Consider the following 11,018-nt stretch of genomic DNA (forward strand, 5'->3'; position numbering starts at 1 on the left):
CCCATTTATATTCAACTTATAGCCTCCTTCACTTTCCAGTATCTTTGAAATACCCTTTTAATATTAAAATAAGACAAGATAGAGATCAACACAGTATTGATAGGTGGGTATTTTGTTTGCTTGTAAGCTTGTTAACTCTGAAACAATCAGATTTGATAAAATATAAGAACAAGAGATTTCCTGACTCTGCATTGCTTTCTACAAAGCTCCTTTCCCTCCTTGGCTTCATCTTGCCAATGAAGAAGTAGGGGACACACCTATACGCTTTCTGGCTAACATCATTTCCAAATGCTCTTGCAAGGGTCTCTCACCTCTCTGTTTCCCTCATCACCAATGTGTAGCATGGCTCTAGTTTGTAAAATGCATGTTGGAATCTAATGGATCATGAAGATGTGTCCAGAGTCAGATAAAGAAAAAAAGGACTGGATGCAGTGGCTCACGCCTGTAATCCCAGCATTTTGGGAGGCTGAGATGGGTGAACCACCTGAGATGAGGAGTTCGAGACCAGCCTGACCAACAGGATAAGAGCATGCCTGAGCAAAGCTCAGGTGCCCAGTTACAGAATTTTCTACAGAAATACCCTCTAGAGGTTTCCCATTGGTTACTTGGTGTCCACCCTATGTGAATGAAGTAGTGGCCCACAATCAGTCTGATTGGTTGTGGGAGGGGACTAATTAGAGGCTGAAACAAAGTTACAAAGTTACACCCTATGCAAATGTCTGATTGGTTGCAGAAAGTGACCAATCAGAGGCTGAAATTAAGTTACAAAGTTATACTCCTATGCAAATGAAGACTTGGCCCACAACCAACCTGACTGGTTGCAGGAGGGCACCAATCAGAGGTACTTTCAAGTTTTCATCTGCCTTTCACAAAAAGCAGGGGCCGGGTTTGCAAAGGGAGTAGCCTCTGGTCCTTTTGTTGCTTAGGTGTGGAAAGCTGGGGTTTTCCTTTTGATTTAGTTCCGGGAAGTCAGCATGAATCAGCCTCAGGTTCCCTGCCTCTAGATCCTATTCTCCCACCTCACTTCAGGAGGTACCCAAAAGAAGAAGGCATTGTCATCATAGGAGATGACAGCTTCGTGTGTGTTATTGTCCCTGAAGACTGTCCAGTGGGACAAGATGTGGAAGTGGAAGACAGTGAAATTGATGATCCTGACCCTGTGTAGGTTTAGGCTAATGTGTGCGTTTGTGTGTGTGTGTGTGTTTTTAACTAAAAGTTTAAAAAGTAAAAAAAAAAATTAAAAATAGAAAAATAGCTTATAGAATAAGAATCTAAAGAGGGCCAGTTGTGGTGGCTCACGCCTGTAATCCCAGTATTTTGGGAGGCTGAGGTGGGTCAATCACTTGAGGTCAAGATTTCGTGACCAGCCTGACCAACATGTCGAAACCTGTCTCTACTAAAAATACAAAAATTAGTCAGTTGTGGTGGCATGTGCCTGTAGTCCCAGCTACTAGGGAGGCTGAGACAGGAGAATTGCTTGAACGTGGGAGGTGGAGGTTGCAGTGAGCTAAGATCACCCCACTGTGCTCCAGTATGGGTGACAGAGTGAGACTCTGTCTCAAAAAAATAAAAATAAAAAAAAGGATATAAAGAAAATATACAGCTGTACAATGTGTTTGTGTTTTAAGATATGTGTCATTACAAAAGAGCCAAAAAAAAGTTTTTTAAAAATTAAAAACTTTATGAAGTAATAGTTCCAATAAGCTAAGGTTTATTTATTATGGAGGGAAGAAAAATATTTTTTAAATAAATGTATTGTAGCCTCGGTGTACAGTGTTTGCAGACTCTAGTGTACAGTAATGTCCTGGACCTTCACATTCACTCACCACTCACTCACTGACTCACCCAGAGCAACTTTCAGTCCTGAAAGTTCCATTCATGGTAAGTGCCTTGTAGAGATGTATCATTTTTTATGTTTTACGCCATATTTTTAGTCTATCTTTTCTATGTTTGGATGTGTTTAAGTACACACATACTTACCACTGTGTTACAAGTGCCTACAGTATTCAGTGTCGTCACATGCTGTACAGGTTTGTAGCCTAAGAGCAATAGGCTATAGTAGGGTATACTGTATAGCCTCGGTGTGTAGCAGACGGTAGAATCCAGGCTTGTGTGTGTGCACACTCTATGATGCTCGCACAATGACAAAATTGCATGACGATGCATTTCTCAGAGTGTATCCCCATTGTTAAGCAGTGTATGGCTGTATATGATATGCCAAATATATCAGTGCTATAGAAATGTAAGTATAGTCTTTATAAATAAATATATACATGCATATTGGATCTGAGTGCTCAAATTTATTTTTATTTTTAAGTTTGTTTTGAGATGGGGTCTCGCTCTGTCACCCAGGCTAGAGTGCAGTGGCATAGTCATGGCTCACTGCAGCCTCCACTGCCTGGGCTTAAGCTATCCTCCCACCTCAGCCTCCTAAGTAGCTGAGATCACAGGTGTGCCCCACCACGCCTATTTAATTTTTTTGTATTTTCAGTAGAGACGGGTTTCACCATATTGCCCAGGCTGGTCTCGAACTCCTGAGCACAAGCGATCTGCCTGCCTCAGCCTCCCAAAGTGCTGGTATTACAGGCGTGAGCCACCGCTTCCAATCAATATTTAAAAATTAATGGTGTATACAGTCAAAAGGACTAGAAACTACTTTGCTAAAGGAAAAGAATATCGGTCCGTAGAAAAGGTCTTGTGCCTCATGCCTGTAATCCCAGCACTTTAGGAGACTAAGACAGGCGGATCCTTGAGCCCGCAAGTTCCAGACCAGCTTGGGTAACATGGCAAAACCCCATCTTCACCCCTCACAAATATAAAAAATTAGCCAGGCCTGGTGGTGTGCAACTGTAGTCCCAGCTACTAGAGAGGCTGAGGCAGGAGGATCACCTGAGCCTGCGGAGGTAGAGGCTTCAGTGAGTCCTCATGGTGTCACTGTATTCCAGCCTGGGTGACAGAGTGAGACCCTGTCTCAAAAAAAAAAAAAAAAAGGGCCAGGCATGGTGGCTCATGCCTGTAATCCCAGCACTTTGGGAGGCCAAGGCGAGCAGATCACAAGATCAGGAGTTTAAGACCAGCCGGGCCAACGTGGTAAAACATCATCTATACTAAAAATACAAAAATTAGCCAGGCATGGTGGCTCATGCCTGTAATCCCAGCACTTTGGGAGGCCAAGGCGAGCAGATCACAAGATCAGGAGTTCAAGACCAGCCGGGTCAACGTGGTAAAACATCATCTATACTAAAAATACAAAAATTAGCCAGGTGTGGTGGTGCATGCCTGTAATCCCAACTATTTGGGAGGCTGAGGCAGGAGAATCACTTGAACCCAGGAGGCAAGGGTCAACATGGAGAAACCCTGTCTCTACTAAAAATACAAAATTAGCAGGGTGTGGTGGTGCATGTCTATAATCCCAGCTACTTGGGAGGCTGAGGCAGGAGAATTGCTTGAATTCGGGAGGCAGAGGTTGCGGTGAGCCAGGATCGTGCCATTGCACTCCAGCCTGGGCAACAAGAGCAAAACTCCATCTCAAAAAAAAAGTAATTAAGGGATTGGACCATGAATTTTAAATCATTATAACTAGTCCCAAACACATCTTTATTAATCAAAATAGGAACCATTACAATCAACACATTTTTGCCAATGAGAAATAAGTTTGTTTATTCCTGTAGCATAAAAATCTGTCTTTGGGATTCAGTGAACTCTTGGAAACGATTTTCTGCACCCTGTTGGTTATGGAAGCATTTTCCTTGCAAAAATTTGTTGAGATGCTTGGTAGTCAATTGGTGAGAGGTCAAGTGAATATGATGGATGAGGCAAAACTTTATAGCCCGATTAGTTCAACTTTTGAAGCATTGGTTTTGTGACGTGCAGTCCTGCATTGTTGTGGAGAAGAACTGGGCCCTTTCTGTGGACCAATGCCGGCTGCAGGCATTGCAGTTTTGGGTGCATCTCATTGATTTGCTGAGCATATTTCTCAGATGTAATGGTTTCTCCAGGATTCAGAAAGCTGCAGTGGATCAGACCAGCAGCAGATCACCAAACAGCAATCAGGACTTTTTTAGTAAAAGTTTGGCTTTGGGAAATGCTTTGGCGTTTCTTCTCAGTCCAACCACTGAGCTGGTTGTTGTATAAAATCCACTTTTCATCTCACGTCACAATCTGATCGAGAAATGGTTCGTTGTTGTTGTGTAGAATGAGAGAAGACGGTACTTCAAAATGATGATTTTTTAAAATTTTCGCTCAACTCACGAGGCACCCACTTATCAAGCTTTTTCACCTTCCAGTTTGCTTCAAATGCTGAATGACCATAGAATGGCCGGCGTCGAGTTCCTTGGTAACTTCTCGTGTAGTATTAAGAGGATCAGCTTCCAGGATTGCTCTCAAATGGTCATTGTCAGCTTCCAGCGGCCAGCCACTACCCTCCTGATCTTCAGGGATCTCATCTCCTTTGCAAAACTTCTTGAGCCAACACTGCACTGTATGTTTCTTAGCAGCTCCTGGCCCAAATGCATTGTTGATGATGCAAGTTGTCTCTGCTGCTTTAACCTATTTTGAACTCGAATTTGCTTCTTGTCTAACATCATTTTTTTTTTTTGAGATGGAGTCTTATTCTGTCACCCAAGTTGGAGTGCAGCGGTGCAATCTCGGCTCACTGCAACCTCCACCTCCCAGGTTCAAGTGAATCTCCTGCCTCAGCCTCCCAAGTAGCTGTGACTATAGGCATGTGCCACCAAACCCAGCTACTTTTTGTATTTTTATTAGAGACGGGGTTTCGCCATGTTGGCCAAGCTGGTCTTGAACGCCTGACCTCAGGTTATCCAACCACCTCAGCCTCCCAAAATGCTGGGATTACAGGCGTGAGCCATTGTGCCTGGCCAATTGTCTAATATCATTTCCATAGTCTAAAATAAATATTATATGAAGAGCAAGTAATAAGTCAGTAGCAAAAAACATAAAGTGAGAAATGTACATTAAAATGATGTATAACATAACCACATATATTTAAGAATGTTTTCTAATATCAAAGTGTAAATTTCAACAAAAAAACTGCAATTACTTCTGCACCAACCTAATAAAATGGTTTATCTACTATAGAAAACAGTATGGCAAAAAAAAAATAAAAATAGAATTGTCATATGATGCAGTAATTTCACTTCTGGGTTTATATCCATAAGAATTGAAAGTAAGGTCTGGATAACCATGTTCATAGAAGGATTATTCTCAACAGCCAAGAGGTGGAAGCAACCCAAGTGTCCGTGGATGGATGGATGGATGGACAAAATGTGGTAGATGCAGACAACGGATTATTATTCAGCCTTAAAAGGAAGAAAAATCCTGAAACCTGCTACAACCCTGAGGACATTATGTTAAGTAAAGTAAGAAAATACACACAGATTCCACTTACATAAAGTGTCTAGAGTAGTCAAATTCTTAGAAACAGATTGATGGCTGCCAGGGGCTCAGGGAAATGAGGGGTTTTTAATAGGTGCAGAGTTTCGATTTTGTAAGATGAAAAAGTTCTGGGCTGGGCATGGTAGCTCACATCTGTAATCTCAGCTCTTTGGGAGGCTGAGGCAGGTGGATTGTCTGAGCTCAGGAGTTCAAGACCAGCCTGTGCAACATGGTGAAACTCCATTTATTTGTTTATTTTTAATTCAAAAAAAAAAGTCCTAGAGGTTGGTTGCACAACAATGTGAATGTACTTGACACAACTAACCTATACTGGCTGAAATGGTTTAAGATGATACATTTTGTGTTACACATTTTGTTACCACAACTAAAAATTAAAAAAAAAAATTAACCGAAAGACTTTGCTCAGTGACCAAAGAGATCGCTTTGCTTTTACAATCCAGATTCTTGAAAGAACAGTCTATACAGAACTAGGTTTTCACTTCTGTCTTATTCCCCAATGCTCTGCCATATGGTGTCTGTGCCCACCACTCCAGCAGGCTGCTGTCTGTGTGCCCAGCTGCCACCTATGGAGAACATGTCTCAGCCTCTATCTTTGTTTGTACTCGGCAGCATTTGACGCTGTTGACCACTTCCTTTGGGAAATCTCTTCTTCCCAGTTTTGTCTCTCTCTAAGTCACCGCCTTTTGTACTGTTTTGCAGACTTATTTTTGATTTTTTGTTAATGTGGTTCTTCCTCAAGGCCCCATCCTAGGCCCTCTCCTCTCTCTCATTCTCTATCTCCTTCTTCTTTTTTATTTTTTGAGATGGAGTCTTGCTTTGTCACCCAGGTTGGAGTGAAGTGGTGTGATATCGGCTCACTGCAACCTCTGCCTCCTGGGCTTAAGTGATTCTCCTGCTGCAGCCTCCTGAGTAGCTGTGATTACAGGCATGCACCACCATGCCCAGCTAATTTTTTTGTATTTTTAGCAGAGACAGGGTTTTGCCATGTTGTCCAGGCTGGTCTCAAATTCCTGACCTCAAGTGATCCACCTGCTTTGGCCTCCCAAAGTGCTGGGATTACAGGCGTGAGCCACCGGCGCCTGGCTGTCTATCTCCTTCTTAAGTGAACTCCGCCCCTTCTCCAACTTTAGCAGGGTTTGGGAGGAAAAACTTTTCTTCTACCCTCTTAAATTATTGAGGTCTGTGAGTTAAACTAACAAAAGACAGATCTGCAAGAGAAAAGACAGATTTTTTTTCACGTATGTATGGGAGCACACAGAAAAATGTGACTCAAGGAGGTGATTAGAATTGAAGGCTTACATATTCCCTTAATAGAAGGAGGGAGGAGGGTTAGGGATACTTATAAAAAAAAACCTATGACTCTTAGGAAAGATAAAGATAAAGCCCTTAGAAGACTAGATGTCAGATATGCTCATTTTGCAAGAATGTCTCTTTGGGTGTGGTGCCGACACCCCTTCTCTGTTCTAGGGGAGGGAATTTAGAGCCTCTGCTTTTAGGCAGGTAAAGAAGTTTGGGAAAAAATCTATTCTCAAATGCCTTCAGTTCAAAATCGTCTTTCTTTGCCACAGTGCCAAAATCTGGACCCTTCTAGCCACTTACTTGCTAAGAATGCCCAAAAGTGTATCTTAGCCCAGTCTCTCTTCTGTGATCCAGAACAGACTATGCAATTGCCTCAGCACACATCAAGAGAACATCAAAATGCATTCGCCTCCTTTTCCTACAAACCTAATTTCTCTCTCTCTCTCTCTCTTTTTTTTTTCCTAGATTGAGTCTCTCACTGCCACCCGGGCTGTAGTGCAGTGGTATGATCTCGGCTCACTGCAACCTCTGCCTCCATGGTTCAAGTGATTCTCCTGCCTCAGCCTCCTGAGTAGTTGAGATTACAGGCGCCTACCACCACACCTAGCTAATTTTTTGTATTTTTAGTAGAGATGGGTTTCGCCATGTTGGCTAGGCTGGTCTCAAACTCCTGACCTCGTGATTCGTCTGCCTTGGCCTCCCAAAGTGCTGGGGTTACAGGCTTGAGCCATCGCACTTGGCCCCTAATTTTTCTCTGGTAGTTCATATCATGCTAGTTCATCAAGCCAGAAAACTTCAAGTCATGCCAAATTCCACATCTCCCTTATCCAGTAATGAAACCTGATTAATCCTGCTCTTGAGAGCTTTTGGTAGTTGTCCCCTCCCTCCACTGTCATCGCTGCAGACAGTAATCATTAGTCCCTTACAATCTCCCCTTTATTATATTGTCCTAATTTACATTCCAGCACAGATGTCCAGTGTGACATGTGTATGTTTTTGTGCAAGTTGACTTCAATCTACATTCCAGGAGCTGTTGGTTAACACTTCAAAGACCCTGATCATAATATTTTTCAGCCTTTAAAAAGCATACAATTCTAATACAGGTTACAACCTAGATGAAGCTTGAAAGCACGCTAAGTGAAATAAGCCAGACGCAAGAGTACAAATATTATGTGATTCTACCTATATGAAGTACACAGAATAGTCAAATTCATAGACACAGGAAGTAGACTGGTGTTTACCAGGGTTTGGGAGGAGGTGTTTGTGTTTTATAGGTACCAAGGTTTAGTTTGGAAAAATGAAAAAGTTCTGAAGATGGATGGTAGTGATGATGATTACACAATAATGTTCATGTACTTAATACAGCTGAATTGTACACTTAAAAATGATTAAAATGGTGAATTTCATTTGTATATTTACCACAATAATAATAAAAAAAAGAGTGCAGGGCAGGCACGGTGGCTCACACCTGTAATCCCAGCACTTTGGGAGGCTGAGGCAAGCAGATCACTTGAGGTCAGGAGTTCAAGACAAGCCTGGGCAACACGACAAAACTTCATTTCTACTAAAAATGCAAAATGCAAAAATTAGCCAGCTGTGGTGTGCACCTGTAGTCCCAGCTACTCATGAGGCTGAGGCACGAGAATTGCTTGAACCCTGGAGGCAGAGGCTGCAGTGAGCTGAGATTACACTATTGTACTCCAGCCTTGGGTGACAGACTCGGTCTCAAAAACAAAAAATTGGAAAAAAAACCCCAAAAAACCCCAAATCAAAACTCCACCCACAGAAGATACTTCAGATACCTCATTTGATTTCTGTACTAGAGGGACTGGGTGCGGTGGCTCACGCCTCTAATGCCAGCACTTTGGGAGGCCGAGGCAGGTGGATCACTTGAGGTCAGGAGTTCGAGACCAGCCTGACCAATATGGTGAAACCTTGTCTCTACTAAACATATAAAAATTAGCTGGGCATGGTGGCATGCACCTATAGTCCCAGCTACTCGGGATGCTAAGACAGGAGAATTGCTTGAACCCAGGAGGTAGAGGTTATGGTGAGCTCAGATTGCACCACTGCACTCCAGCCTGGGAGACAGAGGAAGACTCCATCTCAAAAAAAAAAAAAAATTGAGAGGGAAAGTGAGAGGGAGATGGACATTGAGAGAATGAGGAGGAAGGAGAGAAAATGGCGTCCACGGATTACAGTACCTATAGCCAGGATGCATCACAGCAGGGCTACAGTGCTTACACCGCCCAGCCCCCTCAAGGATACGCACAGACCACCCAGGCATATGGGCAACAAAGCTATGGAACCTATGGACAGTCCACTGATGTCAGCTATTCCCAGGCTCAGACCACTGCAACCTATGGGCAGACCGCCTATGCAACTTCTTATGGACAGCCTCCCACTGGTTATGCTGCTCCAACCGCCCCCAGGCACACAGACAGCCTGTCCAGGGGTATGGCACTGGTGCTCTTGATACCACCACTGCTGCAGTCACCACCACCCAGGCCTCCTTCGCAGCTCAGTCTACATATGGCACTCAGCCTGCTTATCCAGTCTATGGGCAGCAGCCAGCAGCCACTGCACCTACAAGACCGCAGGATGGTAAGAAGCCCACTGAGACTAGTCAACCTCAGTCTAGCACAGGATGTTACAACCAGGCCAGCCTAGGATATGGACAGAGTAACTACAGTTATGCCCAGGTACCTGGGAGCTACCCCATGCAGCCAGTCACCATACCTCCATCCTACCATCCTACCAGCTATTCCTCTACACAGCTGACTAGTTATGATCAAAGCAGTTACTCTCAGCAGAAGACCTACGGGCAGCCGAGCAGGTATGGACAGCAGAGTAGCTATGGTCAACAAAGCAGCTATCGGCAGCAGCCTCCCGCTAGTTACCCACCCCAAACTGAATCCTACAGCCAGGATCCAAGTCAATATAGCCAACAGAGCAGCAGCTACAGGCAGCAGAGTTCATTCCGACAGGACCACCCCAGCAGCATGGGTGTTTACGGGCAGGAGTCTGGAGGATTTTCTGTTCCACGAGAGAACTGGAGCATGAGTGGCCCTGATAACTGGGGCAGGGGAAGAGGGGCATTTGTGGAGGCATGAGCAGAGGTGGGTGGGGAGGAGGACGCAGTGGAATGGGCGCTGGAGAGCGAGGTGGCTTCAATAAGCCTGGTGGACCCATGGATGAAGGACCGGATCTTGATCTAGGCCCATCTGTAGATCCAGATGAAGACTCTGACAACAGTGCAATTTATGTACAAGGATTAAATGATAGTGTGACTCTAGATGATCTGGCAGACTTCTTTAAGCAGTGTGGGGTTGTTAAAATGAACAAGAGAACTGAGCAACCCATGATCTACATCTACGTGGACAAGGAAACAGGAAGGCCCAAAGGGGATGCCACGGTGTCCTATGAAGACCCACCTACTGCCAAGGCTGCCGTGGCGTGGTTTGACGGGAAAGATTTTCAAGGGAGCAAACTTAAAGCCTCTCTTGCTCGGAAGACGCCTCCAATGAACAGCATGCGGGGTGGTATGCCAGCCAGTGAGGGCGGAGGGATGCCACCACCACTCCACGGAGCTCCAGGAGGCCCAGGAGGTCCTGGGGGACCCATGGGTCGCGTGGGAGGCCACGGAGGAGACAGAGGAGGCTTCCCTCCCAGAGGACCCTGGGAAGGAAGTTTGCCTGGAAAACAGAGTGCAAGCAGTGTAAGGCCCCAAAGCCTGAAGGCTTCCTCCTGCCACCCTGGTAGCAAGCGGGGAAGAAGAGGTGGCCTCATGGATGGTAGTGGTCCCAGTGGAATGTTCAGAGGTGGCCGTGGTGGAGACAGAGGTGGCTTCCATGGTGGTCGGGGCATGGACCGAGGTGGCTTTGGTGGAGGAAGATGAGGTGGCCCTGGGGGGCCCCCTGGACCTTTGATGGAACAGATGAGAGGAAGAAGAAGAGGACGTGAAGGATCTGGAAAAATGGATGAAGGCAAGCACCGTCAGGAGCACAGACATCGGCCCTACTAGGTGCAGAGACCCCACAGAGCTGCATTGACTGCCAGATTTATTTTTTAAACCAGAAAATGTTTTAAATTTATAATTCCATATTTATAATGTTGGCCACAACATTATGATTATTCTTTGCCTATATTTTTCACCATTTGTGAAGAAACATTAAAACAAGTTAACTGGTAGTGTGTGGAGTTTTTTTCCCCTCTTTTAAAAATGGTTAAGACTTAACGATGGGAACCCCCTGGGAGCATGCTCAGTGTCATTATGGTGAACCAAGAAGGCCTCTAACTGTAAC

General features: G+C 44.6%; 1 pseudogene; it reads left to right on the plus strand.

Moving 5' to 3' along the window:
- The first annotated feature begins 8,895 nt into the window (after positions 1-8,895).
- LOC105717810 (RNA-binding protein EWS-like) lies at positions 8,896-10,738 on the plus strand (annotated as a pseudogene).
- Positions 10,739-11,018: the final 280 nt, after the last annotated feature.

The sequence above is a fragment of the Aotus nancymaae genome, unplaced genomic scaffold, assembly GCF_030222135.1.
Source record: "Aotus nancymaae isolate 86718 unplaced genomic scaffold, 86718_ANA_hifiasm-v0.15.2.pri h1tg000040l, whole genome shotgun sequence".
NCBI classification, from domain to species: domain Eukaryota; kingdom Metazoa; phylum Chordata; class Mammalia; order Primates; family Aotidae; genus Aotus; species Aotus nancymaae.